Source organism: Puma concolor, chromosome C1, assembly GCF_028749965.1.
Source record: "Puma concolor isolate L17-30 chromosome C1, mPumCon1.1.hap2, whole genome shotgun sequence".
In the NCBI taxonomy this organism is placed as follows: Eukaryota; Metazoa; Chordata; class Mammalia; order Carnivora; family Felidae; genus Puma; species Puma concolor.
Genome location: NC_141674.1, coordinates 59,489,908 through 59,511,470, shown reverse-complemented (window position 1 = coordinate 59,511,470; position 21,563 = coordinate 59,489,908). Strand labels below are relative to the sequence as shown.

Here is a 21,563-nt window from a genome sequence, read left to right as displayed (position 1 = left end):
ACTTCAGCCAGGTCACGATCTCACGGTCCGTGAGTTCGAGCCCCGCGTCGGGCTCTGGGCTGATGGCTCAGAGCCTGGAGCCTGTTTCCGATTCTGTGTCTCCCTCTCTCTCTGCCCCTCGCCCGTTCATGCTCTGTCTCTCTCTGTCCCAAAAATAAATAAACGTTGAAAAAAAAAAATTTAAAAAAAAAAAAAAGAAAAATGTCTTCTGACTGAAGATGGTTTGGTGGGGTTTTATTTGTTTTCATTTTGTTTTTTAAAAATGTGTTCCATTATCCTTAAGCACTGGTTAATTTCCGTTGAATTTACTCTTGGTTGGTTTTCTTTAGGCATTCACCTTGTAATAGTGAGAATTTCACATGCCATATATAAAATGTAAGAGTACGTAAATCATCATGGACAGAATATTTTATCCATATAGATAATGTTTTTACTCAAAACTATTTGAAATACAACCTAAGGTTTTGCTAAAATAAATACTATATTTCTAATGTATCTTGGTTCTTAAGGTTTTGCTAAAAAAGGAAGAATAAACATGAGGATTAGTTGGAGGGAGAGAAACCTAAGCTGATATTTTCTCCTACAATTAGTTTCAGTACTTTTTAAAAGCTGAGTAAACAACACATTTTCATAACTATAAAATGTTCCTGATTTTGAAGTGGAGTGTTTCTCAAAGTGTTCAAAGAAGATTGCAGAGAATATACAATCTTCTCATTTCCACAAAGTTAACTGAAGTCATCCTTATCTTTTATAGTTAATATCTTTATAGTACACTGACACGTGTATATTTATATTATCATAATATATATAGTTGTGTCTCTGAAAAATGTGAATATTGTGTAGTTCATCACAGACATGATCACTTCCATTTTGCAGAAACGAGCATGGGATATATAATGCTTCTACTACTTAAAAATATATTATAGGGGCGCCTGGGTGGCGCAGTCGGTTAAGCGTCCGACTTCAGCCAGGTCACGATCTCGCGGTCCGTGGGTTCGAGCCCCGCGTCGGGCTCTGGGCTGATGGCTCAGAGCCTGGAGCCTGTTTCCGATTCTGTGTCTCCCTCTCTCTCTGCTCCTCGCCCGTTCATGCTCTGTCTCTCTCTGTCCCAAAAATAAATAAAAAAAAAAGTTGAAAAAAAAAATTAAAAAAAAATATATTACAAAAAGTTTCATGATTTATGAACTTTGAATTGTGACAATTTAAGAGCCTCTGATGTTAAATAAAATATATTAGTTTGTTGTTAGTTTCTATATACTTTTAAAACAACATATCACTTATTATTCCAGCTTAATATTACTTACTATTTCTTAATACCCACACTCTGAAAGAAAACCACTGTTTGCCATGCAATAGCCACAGTATATAACAAACTTGCTTGAGTTTCTTCCATGAGGATGATTTATTTAGTGTAATTATGAATAATATAAACCATTAAAAATATTACAGAGCTATGTGAATTCCAATTTCATGTAAATATTGATATTTCTTTGGTATACTATTAATATTTTAAATGATTTAAATATTCAAGAACCTGAAAGAATTAATGAATTAATAAGGCAAAATAAAGAAAAAAATTAAGGCTTATATAACACATTAACTTTTTGCTATTTAAATTTCTAAATCACATTCTGATTTTTGAAACAGAAACATTAATGAATATGACAGATTAAGAACAAATGTCACTTACTTAAGTGTTTGTTGTGTTCTGACAACCTTAACACAATCATCTGGAAATAACGCACTGCTAAAAGGGCTTCTAAACATGGTATCTTTAGAATGGTCTCTAATTATCTCCCTTTGCCACTGCCTTCCTGTATGTAGAGGTGCTATGGAATACTACTGCAGTTTGATTAATTTATCAGCAAAGACATAATATGCAAATATTAACTGCAATTTTGGACATAGACCTTGAAGTTGAAGAAATGACTATATATTCAGACAACATTTATGACCTCATCTGAAATTCTTCTTACACTGAGCATTTCTATTTTGTACAATAGTTACTTTTATAAATTTTTTATCTCTCCACGAAATTATGTTTGTTGAGAATATAGGATCAATACCTGGTTCATTATGTTCTGGCCCATATCACCAAGCACAGTGCTTGTTATTTAATAGCTAATCAATAAATCTTTAAGGACTAAATGAATTTGTTAAACATTGGATAAGTGATTAAATGGCTAATGAATAAATGAAAGAATGAACTGGGTTGTAGATGTAAAGTGTGTATTTGTAATCTCTAGATATGTAAGACAATACCAGGACAATTATAAGGTACACTTACTGTGAGCTTCCTGTAGACCAGATACTATTCTAATCTCTTTATATGAATTTGTTCATTTAATTCTCGTGTGATCCAAAGAGGTAAATTCTATAATTTCCTTCTTACAGATGAGGAAACTAAGATGAAAAGAGATGAAACGCTTGACCAAAGCCAAATAAGGGACAAAGCAAAACACTGAATCCCTACAGTCTTGCTCCAGAGCCCAAGTTTTTAACTCTTACATTTCACTCTCTTGCTATGAACATAGAAGCATCAACGGAGTGAAAGATAAATTGTATCATTTGCAACATACTCTTCCAAAGCTAAACCTCTACATATAACCTTTGTCTTCATTGTGTTTTTTAATTGACTTTAATCATTTAGGATGCTATTCTTCAACATATAAAACTTTTAAAAATAAGTGGTTAGATGTAAACAACACATACCAGATATCAGATTTAAGTATATGAAAGATGAATGGGCTCAATGTTTGACTGAAAACTTACACAAAAATGAGACTCAGGGATATTTAAACACACAGTTTTATAGCATTTTAAATCTCTTTGGATGGTACAGTTACCCAACACAGGCATTGTGAATCTGCAAACTGTATTATGGGGGAAGGCAGCTTTCTTAACGTTCATGTGATGTTAGCTTGAGACAGCACTGTGTCACTTGATAAGAATTTTTATCATATCTCACAAGGTCTATGAATGGGAGAGGGTTATAAGAAATATGAGTTGCCTAGTGTAGCGTTTATACATATAAACCCTCAAACTGATTGATAATAACGTTCTAACAGAGCTTTAGCCACTAGGAGTCAGTTCTCCATCCATAACTATTTAGGATAAAACTTGGACTGATACAGTCTACTCCTGGTTTGTAATAACCTGCATTGTCTAGATCACCAAGGAGACAGAAGGCAAGAAGCTATAATTTGGAGCCTTTCTATAACTAAGACCATAAAAAAAATGCAACACTCTTTAGTGTGTGTGTGTCTGTGTGTGTGCATGTGTGTGTGCATGTGTGTGTGTGCGTGTGTGTGTGTGTGTGTGTTTCATGTAAAAGCAGTCAAGCAGGCCTTGGTTTGGATCCCAGTTTTGCTGCATATTAGTCACATGTGACTTTGTGTAAGCAAATGCCAAAGTCTCACTAATTCATTGTTAATAAAATGAGGCCAATAATGGCTCCCATCTATGGGATGAAAATTAAATGGGATGATGCATGTAAAGCATTTATCCCTCAGCCTGGAACAAAGTAAGCACTCAATAAATGTTAACCATTGTTATTATATCATATCCTGTAAGAGCACTCAATTCAGTTCAGTTCAGTTCCAAAAGCAATATATAGGTTGCTGACCTTACTTGTTGACCCCGTGCCCAATACTTTACTAAGAGTTTAAGTGGTAATCTGTTACTCGTAAGCTAGGGAGAAGGCATGCAAATTTGAAATAATGTCCTAACTCTAGCTGTAACTTAACCATATCCCTTGGTCAGTGCATGAACCAGATTTTGTGGCACTAATTCCAGATTAATGAAGTTTGCAGCATAGAAGTTCAGACATCTAGGAGATGCAAGTAGTAAAGACAAAACTAAAAAATTCTATTTTCAAGGCTCAGATAATCTGTTCAATAGCAACCTTTATTTGTCAAAAAATACATATATATATATATGTATGTGTGTGTGTGTGTGTATATATATATATATATATATATATATACTGCCTATATTGTACAAAAAACTGTTCTTAATGTTAGAAAGAAAAGGATTAATATATCTGGAACCCAATGCTCAAAGAGTTCTCAGATGAATGAGAGGAGAGGGATAAGAAACAGACAACTGTAATGCAATATAGTAACGGTGGCATACTAGGACAGAGAAGAGGCTCTTGACCTGTCCTTGAGGGTCATGAAAGGACTGTCATCTAGATGGCTGATGATAGTATGGCTATAAGAATTATAAATAATGTGCACCTCAAAATACCTATTTAGCCACCATTGTGTGATTTTCTACAGAAGTTTGCAGAGTTCATTTAAGAACAGCCATGAGTACATTGTACAGTGACAACAATGAGAGAATGATCAACTCAGTCTCCGTGACTGAGGATGAGCTGTAGAGATGACCCTTGAACAAAGGATGTGATTAGATTGAGCCTGGGTGTGGAATGGCTGGGTGGGGGTGAGGAAGAATACTCTAGTTTGAAGCAGCCACTGTAAAGACATGGCAGTATGGAACAATCTGATACACTTGAAGACATAGTGGTATCTTTATATGGTTAGTTAGAGTAAAAGGTGGGAGAAGAGACTATTGAGAGATGATTGGACAAGTTGATGGAATTATGACAAGAAAGGCTGCAAATGAGCTTGGACTTTATCTTTCTGGTTTTGAAGAACTATTGAAGGATTTTTAATAAAGGCAGGATATAAACAGATTTAGTTTCTGAAAGACATTCTTAGTTAACATGAGTTCTAAGCCCAGATATTAGACTTACAAGAAGATAATTGCACCAAAAAAAGTAGCAGAGGTGAGGGAGTGGCAAGAAATTAGGAGAGAGGAGTTAATGACCAACTGTGGAGAGAACAGGAAGGGAATTGTAGGAATCTAGATAACTCCCAACATTTAGTTGGGTGAAATTAACCGGGATAGAACGGGAGAGAAGGATTAGCACTTTCAGATTTGGGGACAAAGTAGAGATTGAAAGAAGAAAAGTGACTTTAATTTTGGACATACTCAGTTGGAGGCAATGTCCAGTAGTTTGCTGGATGTAAAGTCCAGAATGGAGATACGATTTGGAGGTTATCGGAGTGGAGGTGGTAGTGTCAGCAGTAAGTAAGATTTTGCATAAAGGCCACGTACACTAAAAAGATGAGCAAGGACCAACCTCCAGGTAAAATCAGCACCAAGGAGTGTGCAGAAGAGTTGAAATATCCTGTAGAAGCTCGTGGGACAAGTGAGGATGAAGATGCCAGAGGAGGATCAGTGCCACAGAAGCCACAGGAGATTTGTTCGACAAAAGGGACAGTCAGCAATGCCCAATGTTCCATCAGACCAGAAAAGTCTGAAAATCAGCCACTGCCTCTGACAACTGGCAACAATCGGTGATCTTTGCCAAGGCACTTTCTAGAAAACTGGGAGTAGAAGTCATGAGGTTGTGGATTCAGGTGAAAGAAGTAGATGAGGAAGTAGAGACATGGGTAGTAAACTACTCTTTCTATGGACTAGGCTATGAAAGGAAGAAAACAGGCTGATGATCTGCCTTGATCCTTGAGCAGCTGGTCTGAATTGGCTTTCAATCTGATTAATAGGTCCAATGACTATATGTATGTCAACCACTCCCTGACCATCAAAGATGCCGTACTCAGTCTTTGGTGAATCATACTTCCCATGCTTCTTGCTCTTCTGCAAGCTGCCCTCATTCTCAGTTTGTTAGCCTCTTCTCACACATCTTTCTTCAGTCCCAGAGAAACAAGAAAGGGCTTCGATTTAAAATGAAGTTACCTTAAAACCTTTTGCCTTCGTGACCTGCAGGCTTTAGACTGTAATACTAAGAGGAACTCTAATTCTAAGCAGAGATGTTAGTGATTTCATTAATAGAATTACTCTAGATAAAGAATGTATGATTTCTCAAGTTAGGGGAAAGTAAAGTTTGTATTAGGAAAACTGTAGGAAACCTTGTGTACAATGAATCCCTCACTTTGCAGATGTTCTGTCCAGAAATTTCTGGCATATACTTGCATTAAAAATGTCTCTTGATGTGTGTGGGGGGGGGGGGGAGAGAAAGAAAAAGAGAGAGAGAGAGAGAGAGAGAGAGAATATTCTGTAGATCACTATACATCAACCTCAGAGAGCAAATGCTGTAACAAAATTAATAATGGATGACAGCATGCCAACTATTCATAGCAAAATTCCTTATTAAGTAAAAAATGAGAGATTCAGAATTATTTGAGATTTTTATACTATTTTTCAGTTGTGTTTTTTGTTTCCTGAACAGGAGCTGATTTCTTTATGTCTTCCCCTTAAAGAATATGAACTGAATGGTCCCATCCTGCCATCTATGGGTTCAATTCATCAGATTTACACCCTTATTTGATTAGTAATTTAGTAACCAATAAAAGTCATTTCTATAAGTCAAATATGTTGTATATGCTTTGTTAAAAAAAACAGATATTCATTATAGGACACAAAGAATCATAATCTAAAGGCAAATAAGGAAAGAAATCAGTTAAGAAGGGAAAAAATCTTAGCCACATAAACGAAGTGCTTAAAATTCACATAACTTTAATTCAATACAACCTTCTCCTGCGACTTAATATATGAAAATATTTGGGACAATTCAAGTTTTAATATTAACAGAGTCTTAGATTGCAGACCCAAATAGATAACAATCATATTGCTATAGTGTGTGGGTGCCAAACTCTTTGTTCATGTTCAAAAACTCTTTGTTCATGTTCAAAAGTGGGGTGTCAAATCTATTGCCAGAATATAGGTCCTAATGATGCTGTAAGGTCTTCTTTTCTTGTGTGTGTGCATGTGTGTGTGTGTGTGCACACGTGCACGCACGTGCGTACATGCATTTATTCAAATAACAAAGCATTTGCCTCAGAAATATTACACATAAAATATTCAAAGGAATCACCAAAACTTTCTCTTTTCCCTGCCTTAGCAACCCTGTGGAGACAATAATGAAGTTCTAATTTCAAATGTTTTATACAATCATTGCTATTTAACTTTCTGGAATATCTCCTTTCATGTTTACAGAATATTTCTTCCCAGCCTATTTAATTTGATGGACACCTTCTCTTAGGGATTTAAAAAAAAAAAAGGGGGGGGGCACTAGCTGGTATCCAAAAGGAAAATGGAAGAGGCTACTGGGGAAAGAAAGAATGTAGCTGGCATAACAGTTTTCCCTTGTTTAGATCTGACTGAGGCAGGCAAACGTTATTTTTTTGACTGATTTGTTGAATGTGAAGCCAGCTGTGCCCTTGCAAGTAATATTTCAGCTCTCTGCTTGTTTCAAATGTCCCCACATGCCAGTAAGCAACTGTATGGGCTCTCTGTTACTTTCGCGTATTATAATGAACCTTGATTCCACGTGAAAGGTGATACCACAAATTTGAATGATTCATATTTTAGATTGAAATTGATCTCCCCTCCTGGAGCTTAAAAGAGATAGGGATTTCATTTTGGTTGAAAGAGGCAGTAATAAATTTAGACTTGGTGATTATTGAAGACAGTGTGCTATGTGAGCCAACTTGCTTTATTCTCACAGCTTTAAGATGTTAATGGAAAGCCTTTCCTGGATGTTCTAGTAATAAGTATTTTACAAAAATTAGGTTTGCAGTTGTAGGTAGATTTTTGATATAGTTATATCGACCTATTGAATGGCACTCTGCTAAACTGAAATATGCACATAGAGACATAATCATCATACAAATAATGGCTATATACAAATTTGGTGAAATGCAGCAAGAGTGAAGCAAGAAGGTTTCTTCCTCCCTGACCTTATACCTAGAAGCTTTGTGTATTCTCAAGAAGCTAAACACAAAATAGCCACTCAGTGCCACGCACGAGAGATGATACCAACAGGTTGAAGTAGTGAGAATAACTGTAGGAACAGTTCACCAAATCGCTCCAACGGGTGCTTCAGTTCATGAAATCACCACTGATTTCATGTAAGAGCCAAATACAAATGCTAACAGAGCTTTGGTTAGCCATGTCAAATGACAGAACCTTAGAGCTAGAGTAGTCTCAGATATTACCTAGTTGGGTTTTTTTTTTAAAGTTCTTAAAGCTGTGGATTCCTTTCCTTCCCCAGGGAAAACCTGATGCAAGCCTTTAATATATAACAAAGTTAAACTGGAGTTCATGTGGTTGGTTTGAAGGTAAACCTGGAAAATCCTATCTTTTTCCTCCATATCACACCACACAGTGACCCTGAGGTCTGTCAGAAAGCCGTAGAGTTCCACAAAATTAGGTTTGAAAACTTTCATTCTAGACCAGTTCTTTCCCTTTATCGGTGAGGGAACTCAGTGTTATATATTGTCATAGCAGATCTAAAGCTGGAGATTGCTTAGTTTGTCCTGCTCGTGTTCCAGTGCTTTTTTCATGACAAGACCAACCACCAAAAGCTTGGGAATCAAATAAGTCTGATTTGAAACCCTAGTCCCCCATTCAGGATGCTGGACAGTTCTCTTAGTCCCAATCTTAACGCTTCAATCATCTCACCTATAAAATGGAGAAAATAGGTTATTTTTACATAGATGCAAAGATCAAATGATACAGGATATGTAAAATAACTAATGTAGGGCCTGATTAAATGTCTCTACTCTCTGGTACGGATGATCCAAACTTTGAAGGGTAGCTGCTGGAAGCTCAGCCTCCGTAACCTCAATAACTGAGCAACTTTATCTCACTGGCTATTTAAGAACAGCACTGGTTCTTTAATCCATTTATTCATGTACTTATGTCTATCATTATGATACTGTCTTTTTTATTAGAATTATTAATTAAATCAGCCGTGCACATGAGCATTCACTTGTAATGATTGAAAAAAAAAGTGGTCAGGTTGATAGAAAGGGTTGTACAGGATTAATTACTCTACTGATGTGTTTCTCTCTGGTTAAGAGGCAATTTGACAGCTGTATCTTCAAGCTACTAAAGCTACATATACATCCCTATAGCTGATACAGGGTCAGTAAACGCCAAAGGGAGGATGGAGCTTTGGTATTTGCTGTTGTCATTCATCAGCCTTGAAATGTAGCAGGTTTGTGGGAATTAGATACCAAAAAGATATTGAAAAATCAAAAGGAGTTTAAAAATTAACCATAAAATTTTATTACGGGTCCTAGCCTGAGAGTCGGGGAATGTAGGTTCTTGCCTTTACTTAGAGAAGTCCTTAGGTAAAGCACTTAACTCACTGGCCTCAGTTTCCTCATCTATAAAATGCAGAGAATAAAATAACTACCCAAGTTCTCTTTCTCCTATAATGCTTTAAGATTCTAAAAAAATCTATATATGTTTAAAAGAAGCAGTTTTATGTATTGATTGTTATTAAAAACAGTTACACTTACTCCTTAACAAAGTAGAAAGGCTGCCAATATTTTTCCCTTCTGTACATTTTTGTCATTGAACTCAAAATTATTTTTTATTGACAGAAAAAAATGTATTTTAATGTATTTTGCTCTGTGGTGAGTTTCCATAAAGTTTAGCTCAATAGCACTGCTGGCCTAATCATTTTGTCATCTCTACAAAGAATTTTACTCTCCAGGGAAATTTCCTTTATGTTCACAGTTTCAATTCTGTTGGCCAATAACCTATGAAAAGGCACTAGAATAGATCTTCTTGCTTGCTATTTCACAAAGCTCTAACCCTTATAACAAATTAGGCCAAAATGTGACCTTGTGTATATGGGAGTTGTGGCTATTAAGATTTTGTAAAAATGAAAACGTGCCAACATTTCCAGCTTGACAAAAAGGTATTCCCAGTCTCAACCTTCAGGAGTGCCTTTGCTAGTCTTTTCCCTGACAAAGCATGTTGGAGGCCCTGTGAGAGATTTCCGCTCCCATGATTTCTCATTAAGTCCCTGAGAGCATATTTACCCAGCATGCATTATTTTCCCTGTAGCTGTGCCTGGATTCGAAGCATGATCTAATAGTTGGAGCACATGATAAGCTAGCAGTCTGAGCTTCTGTCCCACCTCCACTTTGGTGCTGTAATTTGTTTTTCTGAAAAATTCAAGTGTGGTCTCCCATATAAGATTCAGAGATATAAGTGAAGAAAATGATTATTATGAAGTGCTGAGTGCCATTATTATTAAAATTCCCATTTCTCCTCAGGCAATGTGAGGCATAATTAATAGAGCACATCACCAAAAGAAAAAGTAGAATGAAATAGGGTTTTTTTCGGTTTTGATATTCCAAATAAAAGAAAAAAGAGGAAGAATTAATTGTGAAAGCAATGATATTTTAATGGGCCAACTTTCTCTAAAGCACTGTAAATTCTGTTCTGGTAGCCATAAAACTGCTGGGGAAGAGAGTAGAAATGGTATGTCCTCATTGAATGCATCTATTCAGTAGAATGGATTTCTTTACTTATAAATATAATTTAATTGAGATTTCTCTCCAGAGACACATATTAGATACCTGCTCAGTATGTACTTAAGTAAGATATGAATAAATTAACAAGACGTGATTTCATGGAAATGTTATTTCACCTATGGCATGGCCAGAAATTTTTAGTAAGTTGGATCTTTCCAATTTTATCTCTCTCTTTTTTTTAACAAGCTTTCTCTTTCAACTATTTTGAAGCAAAGAAAGAACTTGAGTAACCCAGCTCTAAAATGTGGTATTAGATAGTTGCATGCTCTTCAGTTTCCTTTCTTTGATTTTTTAAATCAATCCAATTAGTGCATATGTGAAGCAGCCTAATTAGTGAGGCAGATCATAATTCTTGTCAAAGAACCATTAGAGTCATTCTCAGTCCACCTAGAAGGAATTGCAAGTTTTGTAAAACACTTCATAAGACAATATTTAGCAACATATTTTTCTAAAACTGGCAGGTTTCTAGTCCATGTTTCAAAAATTAGTGGCCATACCTGTAGGAAAATTCATATTTTCTCCAAAAAATTATAATTTCTTGGGAGCACTATAGTTTATGTTATAATAATGTGCTTACTTGCATGTAATATCTATAATCAAACGATTTAACTAAGCAAACACATTTTAGGGAGACTTGCATAAGCTATGGATGCACAATGGCTCTGCAGTCTTGACTGCTGGAAAAAAGATAAATTGAAAGTGTTTATTTCTCTCAAGCTAGCATGTGGCTGTTGGAGTCCATATTTGACATCCTTTCCTACACCCATTTTGCTTCATACTTCAGAACCACCTGTATTTCCTCAACATCCCTCCTGCCAGCATCACCTGAAAGAATAGGTCTCACATGCCAAAATATTCTTAGACTGCCACACATCACCATCATAATAAACTTCTGTCTGTTACTTTTTTTCTTTGTTAGCATGTTCCCTGATTCTTTCTCCCTCTTATTCTTGTTACTACGCTTTTTAAAAGATAAAATACATTATTGCTCACATAGTATTAGTGATAGATTCACATGTTTTCTGGATCACGCCCTCTTTTTTTTTTTTTTATTTTTTTCTTTGTCTCATTTTTCCTCAACTCCAGCAGGACTTAATCATAACCAAAACAGATACATAGATGCTTCTCTAACCGGGAGTATAGATTCGGGATAGAACCAGACAGCCTCAGAATAGGCAGCTCAGCATTGCTTTTGAAAGCTTCATCACCGAAAATGTAATCAAACTTGGCTTACCCAAAATTGACTTAAGTTGCAGCCTAAGGGCCAACCTTTGACCAGAGTGGCGTCTGTGCTTGCATCGATTCTGGCCGCAATTGAATTACTCAGCAATTCTGGGCACTTTCATCTCTAGCCCTGGAGTGCAAATGGCCAATTTGGGAAGCAACCTGGTTGTGCCTGAAATTTGCAAGAAGATTTTCTCATAGGTTCCTGGGAAAAAGCAGGCTTACTTTTTAAAAATAGTCGCAGAATTGGCTGCCCAAAGCATGTTTTGTTTGTTTGGTTTTTACATTTGTTTTGATTTGAGAAAAGTGCTTCTTCTCTCAAAGAATCGCTTCTGACTCGAAAGATGAGTTCAAATCTTAACATATGTGTACTAAAATTTAGAGAAAATGAGAATTAGTGATGAAAAATCAGGCAGCATAATATTCTACTATTAAAGGGAAAGGTCGGAGACAGGTATGGCAGAGTTTTAGATGTGGAAGTTAAAAAAAATTATGTTTTACTGTGATGTAAACAAAAGAACCTTCTACAGGGGGTCTGTAGAATTATGTTCTGTGACAACACCTCCCACCCTTCCTTTTCAAAATATTTTATAATATTGGCGCAAAAGAATATTAAAACTACTCTTCTAGGGCATAGCAGGCTTTTGTTATGCATTTTTATTTTTCATATTTACCCCTTTGTGCTGTGAATTAATTGTACATCATCTATCCTCCTCACAAAACTCCTTTTATTTTCACATAAGCCTTCATATCTTTATGTATTTATTTTACATGTTTATAATTACAACATAGAATGAATCTTACACCTTGCAAAAACTTCCCATATTTCTATTCAGTCTCACTTAACAAAAATTTTATGGCTTCACTATTATATATTCAGTGGTACATTGGTAGAAATGTAACTGAAACAAAGAACGTGTATCACAAAATTTGTATACTTGTAAATAATAAAATGTACAATACACTTTATTGTAAACTCCATACAGCCAATTCCCTCTCAAAGAATTATTTCATTAATGTTTGCCAAAATCATGTATGCATAGCCAACTATGGTTGCAATTCAATCATGATTTGACAAATGGAGTTGTACCCAACTGTGGATATTATTCTAACATGAATATGTGTTGCTATTTTTATTTGTGATAATGAATAAGATGAAAGTAACCACTTTGCTGAAACAGGTAACAGTTTTAGATCCTGAAAGAAAATTCTCTCAAGTTTTTGTGCTCATTACAGAGTGATGGATACATACAATATACTTTAAGTTTAATTCCCATTAACATGTTTGCCATCGTTTTCTTAAGTGTAGACAGTCAAAAACAGTAACAAAAGCTCAACCCCTAATTTAGAGGATTTGCCAATTTCCATTGTGTAAATATCCCCGTTATGCAGATTTCAAGCTATCAAATGATGTTACTGAATGCAGAGTCGGGAGAGGATATACAGTATCACACCATAATATAATATTTCCACAGTGCAATTATAATATAAAAAACCTGAAGATCATAGATAATAATAGAAATTTAGTAAAATAATTTTGTAAGATGAGTTTTGAGAAGTAATGCCATTTGTTTTTAATATATATAATGGTAAGCTTATGTAACTTAATTTTAACAAAGGCAATGTTTGGCAGACTGCTAACAACATTCCTTCAGGTTTAACAATTGGCTCTCATGACCTGATACGAGCCAGTTTCACCATGCCTCTATTTACCTGAGTGAATATAAAGGAGAACTTGGCTTCCCAGTATATATGCTGCAAGATTCTAGGCAAATTGCATAAACTCTCTTATCTTCAATTTACTCATGTGAAATGGAGTTAATTTTACTTTGCTCACATGGAAGTGGAAGGATCTTACATATTAAATAAGATATGCACTTGGTACATGGTAGGGATTCATCCATTAGTTGTCTTTCCTTTCCCTCTTACATAACTCCAATCCCCCTCATTATATCTATAATTTCCTAAACTTTACTGTGAAGTAGGAATGATTTGATACAGTATCTCCAAATCCATATAATGACCCCTGACACAAGTGAGACTTTTTTCCTGTCTCTGTGCTAATAAGCTCATTCATACCCAAGTGCCCAAAAATACAGGTAGCATTTCTTGTTTACATTTTCTGCAACACAAAACATTTCCCTCTTAAAATTGGCTCTATCGCTATGCCTCATTCCTGCTTTACACTAGTTTTTCACCAAAATATTGTGGTACTTTAGTTCTTAAGAAGTCTCATCGTGCACGTGAAACAACCCCAGTTACTAACATAGACTACTTTGGGTCTGAGCATTAATTTCTCTGCCACTTTTGGCAGTTCCCAGACATATATAATTATCACTTCCTCATATATTTCTAGGAAATCATATATACATGGGCCAACGTTCATGTAAAGGAAGAGCAGTTACTTCACTCTCTTGATCTTTTTTGCTGATCAAATAGTAAAATAACTAGTACGGAACTATTTAGTGAGATGTTAAACCTTTTTCTAATGTTGTCTTCCCTAACAGCTAGGACACTGTTAGTCTATTCACCAATAAATACTATAATTGTTTGGTGCAATCTCTTTTTCCTTCAGATTATACTGGATGTTGCAAGAAGCTCTCCAAAGATACATTGGAGCAAAATCTTTCATCTCTGACTACTGTAATAAAGTTAAATACTCTTGCCCCTGAATGAACCCATAGAGAACTTTCTTATATAGATTTATAACACATTGTCTCCTGATTTAAAAAACACCTGATTAGTAATGTCATGATAACAGTTGATAGCTAAACATTAAAAATTATTTCCATGTCCTGGAAAATAACCCATAGAGATCATTTTGCCAATTTAGTTACTGTCTATTTTGTATGCAATGAAATATCCAGCATAATACATACCTTCTCCAGTCCCAGACCAAGGAAGGTAAGTTGAGCTCTCTAGGAGAATTTGCCTTTGTTTTTCTATGTGTTTTGGTTTGTTTTGCTTTAGTTTTTAATAACCTATGTCTACAGTCCCATCTTTCAGTTGGTTATGATAGGAGCTGAGGTGGTTGAGCACAAATCCAGCCCCACTATTAACCAGAAAGTCAATATAAATGCCTCTGTATACCACACTCTGCTAATGGCTGGAGGGTGAAGGTTGTGAAGAAAGAGAAGTATGAGGAGAAAACAACCTCTGAGCAACCTCTGTTCAGTGTGGCTGGTATGAGATCAGACTTAGTATCTAGGCTTGATTAGAGAATGAGGCGAGGCAAAATGTAATGCAGTGCTGTATCTAGATAAGATAATTATGGCTTCGGGAGTTCAGAAAAAGTGAGTATCAAGGTACTGGAAAAAAATTACTCCAAGCAAGTATTCTGCTGATGGTGATTCAGAATCATTATCTTCAAATACAAAGACAACATTATTATCCTTTGTGATTTACAATAGTGGAATTCAGTGGGAGATAGGCCTAACTTTTAACAGCTTTGAAAAATGCTATGTTCTGTTGCTGTTGTTATTGTCACTGTTTATAGAGGAAAGTGCGGCAAAGTGACAAGTTTGCATGGAGGACAATTTCAGACTGGAAATGGTGACGATTACCACATACATAGAAAACAGAAAAAATTTGGAATCTATTATAGTGATTGGAAATGATTCTTTTAACTATGCATGAGTGTGTGTGTGTGTGTGTGTGTGTGTGTGTGTGTGTAAGGCTGAATTAAAAATCACCTAATACTGATTTCATTTCTTCATGACCATTATAATGTGTATGGTTTATAACCTATCCCTTCTAAAAGACCATCAGATGCATAGTTGGTTAAGTACTTGTTTATATTTGTCACTTCATAGGAGCTTTTGGTTGTTCCCTCAACGTTGTTGATAGTGTGTTAGTAGCCGCTGCCAGGTTGTAGGCTTCTTCATAGGTACTCTTGTAAAACCATAACATTCTAACATTTGTTATTTAATATAACCTTTGAAAAAATATCTAAAACAAATGTTTAGACCCAAAAGCGAATTATTTTATCTATATTCTACTTTTCCATTAAAATTCTATCAAACCAGGGGCGCCTGGGTGGCGCAGTCGGTTAAGCGTCCGACTTCAGCCAGGTCACGATCTCGCGGTCCGTGAGTTCGAGCCCCGCGTCAGGCTCTGGGCTGATGGCTCGGAGCCTGGAGCCTGTTTCCGATTCTGTGCCTCCCTCTCTCTCTGCCCCTCCCCCGTTCATGCTCTGTCTCTCTCTGTCCCAAAAATAAATAAACGTTGAAAAAAAAAAAAAAAAAATTTAAAATTCTATCAAACCAAATTGCTGGGAGATCTTCCCCTGGAAGGTCAGTATTCCAAAAATTATTTATTTATTTTTAATTTTTTTAAAGGTTATTTATTTTATAGAAAGAGAGAGACAGACAGAGAGCACTGGTGGGGGAGGGGCACAGAGAGAGAGGGGGGGACACAGAATATTAAGCAGGCTTCAGCCTCCAAGCTCTCAACACAGAGCCCAACATGGGGCTCAGACTCATGAGCCATGAGATCATGGCCCAAACCGAAGTCGCAGGCTTAACTGACTGAGCCACTCAGGTGCCCCTCTAAAAATAATTTATCAATTCTTATTCATTAATATTAAAATCCTGTGAGACTTGTAAGGAATCGACACAAATTTTAAGATCTGTGAATTACTTTCTAGGTAAATTCTAAAGCATCTGTGTTAGTTAGGATTAGGAACAGTTGCAAGTGACAAAACACAAAATAAACTTACTTCGCTCTCACATGCAAGTCTGCAATAGATAGTCCAGGGCTAAAATGGCATAATAATATTAAGGACATAGCCTCCTTGCATGATTTTGGTGCACTTTGTCCCATCCATTCCCAAGTTACTTTATGGTCCCAAGTATCCCATCCAGTTCAAACCATAATATTGGTACTTCAGGCTATGGGAAGAAGAATAGAGGGAAAGAGATCTCACACTTTTCTTTTACAAATACTTCCCCAAATCTGTACACACTACAAACACTTTTTTGTAAAGCAGTGTTTTTATTGTTTTTAAATTAAAAATTGTACATATTTATGGTGTACAACATATGATATGTGTATGTATATATCACTGTATATATATTTATATATTTATATATATATTTATATATTTATATATACACACACACACATATATATATATAGTGAAATGGTTATTACAGTCAAGGCAATTACCATATCTTATTACCATATAATTACCACTTTTTATATATGTGATGATAGATAACTGATATCTGCTCTCTAGTCTCATACCAAATTTCCTGTATTTAACACATTATTATTAAGTACAGTCATTATGCTATACTTTAGATCTCTAGACATTAATCTTATATAATTGTAACTTTATATCCTTTGATCAACATCTCTTCCCTGGTTCCCTCACCTCCCTGCCCCTGATGACCATTGTTCTACTCTTGCTTGTATGTATTTGACTTTTCTAAATTCCACATATAAGTGAGATCATGCCATTTTTTTTCTTTCTTCCTGGTTTACTTCACTTAGCAAAATACTATTTATTAGTGACAGCTGAATTCTCTGCCCAAACTGTATCTTTTTATTATAAGAAACGGATATGATGGATATTGACAGATGACTAGTAAGTAATCTTTACTACAATCTGTCTGTGACTCATATATCCAAGCATGCCCTTCTTCCTATATATACAACATACCCATTCCTTTCAAAAGTAGATCATCATGTGCTATCAGATGCTGTATCTGAGACAGGATCTCTGGGTGTTGCACACTCTTCTCTGTCAGCCTGAATTTGACACATCGTGGTCAACTAAACTTGGGATTCAAACAAATGTCTTTTACCACATATAAGCCTGATATACTATGGTAGAATACAAACCAAAACACTGTAATAGCATTCGCATTATAAAAACGGGGAAAAGGGAAACCCACAGTAGCCACATATCCACAGAAAGGATCAGCTCCCACCAGTTTGAAGAACCAAGTTTCCCTTTGCTGCCAGTATTAATGTTCCTTAGGTGGATCACTGGACAGCTACTCATTCTATGATCTGGAAAGAACTCCCAAGTCCATTTTCCTCAGTGGTCCTTGTCTTTTTCCTCTTGGAATCTCTTGGATATTAAGCTCCATGACTCTTATCTGAAGAAAGCATTGGGGCCTGAACAGCCTGTATGGCCCACTTTGTACTGATGCAGACTGAGGACACAGAACTCTCTTTAAGAGTTAACTACAATAGTAGACCAGGTTTGTGGTTTACTTTGACAAACTAATTTGCTCAAAAACTTACTAGGCTTCCAGTCTAATTGATTTGATTTGTTAGCAACCTTAGGAAAATATTTTTGGTAGAAAAAGTGTTACTATCATCATTGTTCTCTCTCAAACAGCAGCTACATTAAGGAGATCAAAAATGGTGGGCTTGGTTGGAAAGGCAACCCTCTTACAACTGCCTGTGCCCTGAAGCTCACAAACTTTCCCTGACCATCTTGTTTCATGTTGAAGTTGATGCTTTTGAAGTTATAGCTAGTTCTTTAGTGCTTTAATTGGAGACAGAAGCAATTGACTCTTTTCATGTAGGAAGATATAAGTTACCAAACTCTCCATCAATTTTGATTGTAGGGTGCAAGAGGTCCTCCTTTAGAAAAGGTGTATTCCTTCCCATCTCTGTAGTCCAGCTAGCACTAAACTGAATTCATGACCCTGAAAGTGGCAAATGCAGGCAACACACATTAGCTTCTTGAATTCTATTGTTTTTTCTTCCTTGAAAATCATTTGCAGGTTTAGTGTCAGAAGAATTTTGTATTATATGATGGACAAATAGTTGTTCTTGCAAAGATGCTAAAATACCCCAAATGAGTAGGGACCTGAAAATTATCAAGATTACACTGAACCAGAGATAATGAAAACAATTTGTGTATTTTGAATTCAGTGAAAATTAATTATCTTCACCACATAAGGCTCCATGTGTGCATAGAACATATGCATATCCTTTTATGTAGAATTAGAGTGCATACAAAAAATAACTTAAGGTAAGAGATTATCAAGCCCCTGTGACTAAAATAGAGTATGCATTATTGATATCACCAACATTCAAAGAAATATGCTTATTCTTAGAAGGGAGAACAATAACAAATAATTCTTATGACATGGACTTTGCCCTCAAGGAACTAACCATATATAACTTCTCATCAAGTACTTCATCCCTTTCCCTGCTCCCCTGACTTTATACATGAAGAAGAAATCATTCCATGGAGAAGAATTAATAACCATTCTTTGGCATAACTAGTTAATGGTAGAACCTACATAAGAACTCAGTTCTCCTAACACTTTGCTCTTTGCATTTGTGCTAAAAAAAAAAAAAAAAAAAAAAAAAGGCTGAAGAAATCTGTAACAATAACTGTGAAGTGTCTGAGATTTTACCTACTTATAAGCTAATGTTAGCTTGCCATATTTTTGTGGACTGGCAGAAAACGCAAGACTCCTGGTTCAAAGGTATAAGACTTTATTACTCCTGGCAAGAGCGATACCCATTGAGTCAGCACATTTGCATCCATTCCCTGAGCCCCACATTCCCACAGAGTCAACATAAATGGCCCACATGGATGGCACAAGAACAGACACTCAGATCAATGGAATAGAATAGAGAACCCAGAAATGGACCCACAAACGTATGGGCAACTAATCTTTGACAAAGCAGGAAAGAATATCCAATGGAATAAAGACAGTCTTTTCAGCAAGTGGTGCTGGGAAAACTGGACAGCGACATGGAGAAGAATGAACCTGGACCACTTTCTTACACCATACACAAAAATAAACTCAAAATGGATGAAAGACCTAAATGTAAGACAGGAAGCCATCAAAATCCTTGAGGAGAAAGCAGGCAATAACCTCTTTGATCTTGCCGGCAGCAATTTCTTACTCAACTCAACTCCCTTCCGGAGGCAAGAGAAACAAAAGCAAAAATGAACTATTGGGACCTCATCAAAATAAAAAGCTTCTGCACAGCGAAGGAAACAATCAGCAAAACTAAAAGGCAACCGACAGAATGGGAGAAGCTATTTGCAAACGACATATCAGATAAAGGGTTAGTATCCAAAATCTACAAAGAACTTATCAAACTCAACACCCAAAAAACAAATAATCCAGTGAAGAAATGGACAAAAGACATGAATAGACACTTCTCCAAAGAAGACATCCAGATGGCCAACCGACACATGAAAAAATGCTCAACATCACTCACCATCAGGCAAACACAAATCAAAACCACAATGAGATACCACCTTACACCTGTCAGAATGGCTAACATGAACAACTCAGGCAACAACAGACGTTGGCAAGGATGCAGAGAAAGAGGATCTCTTTTGCATTGTTGGTGGCAACGCAAGCTGGTGCAGCCACTCTGGAAAACAGTATGGAGGTTTCTTAAAAAACTAAAAATAGAACTACCCTAGGACCCAGCAATTGCACTACTAGGCATTTATCCAAGGGATACAGGTGTGCTGTTTCGAAGGGATACATGTAAAGAGCCCAAATGTCCATCAATGGATGAATGGATACAGAAGATGTGGTATATATACAATGGAGTATTACTCGGCAATCAAAAAGAATGAAATCGTGCCATTTGCAACAGCGTGGATGGAACTGGAGGGTATTATGCTAAGTGAAATTAGTCAGAGAAAGACAAAAATCATATGACTTCACTCATATGAGGACTTTAAGAGACAAAACAGATGAACATAAGGGAAGTGAAACAAACATAATATAAAAACAGGGAGGGGGACAAAACAGAAGAGACTCATAAATATGGAGAACAAACTGAGGGCTGCTGGAGGGGTTGTGAGAGGGGGATGAGCTAAATGGGTAAGGGGAGCTAAGGAATCTACTCCTGAAATCATTGCTTCACTATATACTAACTAATTGAATGTAAATTTTAAAAAATAAAAAATAAAGTTAAATTATAAAAAAAAAAAAAGGCCCACATGGATGCTTGTACATACCATGGGTTCTGTTAAAGAAGAACACCGAACTTTGGGAACCCAGCATTTTATAGCAGCCAGTAAGCAAGTCTGACCAGGATACCCTACCTCATCCCACAAGATGTTGCCTGAATAAAGAGCATTTACTCTTTATTCTTCACTGAAGCCTTGCATTTGTTGGCATTCACAAAAACAAAACAAAACAAAACAAAACATGAGCAGTGTGAAATACCTATGAAAGAATGTGTCCCAACAACCTGTAGAGATAGAGAGATAAAAATTGCGGATGTATCCCCTAAAGCAGAACTTCTCAAATTGTGTTATACACATAAATATACTGAAAACTTTGGTAAAATGCAGGCAGATTCAGTGATTCTGGGCCAGAGGCTAAGGTTCTGAATTTCTCAAAACAACCTGGGATATTCAGGTAGCAAGTCCAAGGACCACTCCTTCTTAAATAGCAAGGCTCTGGGGAAGTCTGGTTGGGTCTGAGAATGGCTTAAAGGTCAACATATTATAGATTCTGGGTATCTATTTCGAAGATGCAAAGGCTTTCTAGTCCATTGCCTGGGACCTAGCAACTATGAGAGACTGACACTGACTAAAAAGTATATGAAACTACAACATCTATTCTGAGTAGACCACCAAATAGTGATTTACTAATTACAATAAGAAGTTGACTTGGATTATAATGTTCATATTGGCATGATCTGTTCCTAAAGTGAAGCTTCATGAGAAGCCACATCATAATCAGAAGTTATCTTATTAATTCTTCCTAAGAAATCACTGAGGACAGAAAATACTTGCAGTCTGTAGGATCAGCCATTCTCTTCCTGTAACCAGACCTGCATCAGACACCAAATCACAATCAGCAGGTTGTTTCATGATCATGGAATCAGATAAGGGGAGATAAATAAATCAAACAGTAAATGGCATTAATCTAAAATCAACATCCCTTCATTCATCCCATCATACCAAAAAATGGCAATTTTAACAGTGGGAAAAATACACAGAAAGTTCAAGAATTCTGGCTCCCTTTT

General features: G+C 36.2%; 1 protein-coding gene across 1 annotated transcript in view; it reads left to right on the top strand.

Annotated features, from left to right (window-relative positions):
* The window catches only part of NEGR1 (neuronal growth regulator 1), an 862,121-nt gene that overhangs the window by 685,453 nt on the left and 155,105 nt on the right, over window positions 1-21,563 (top strand). The window lies entirely within an intron of this gene.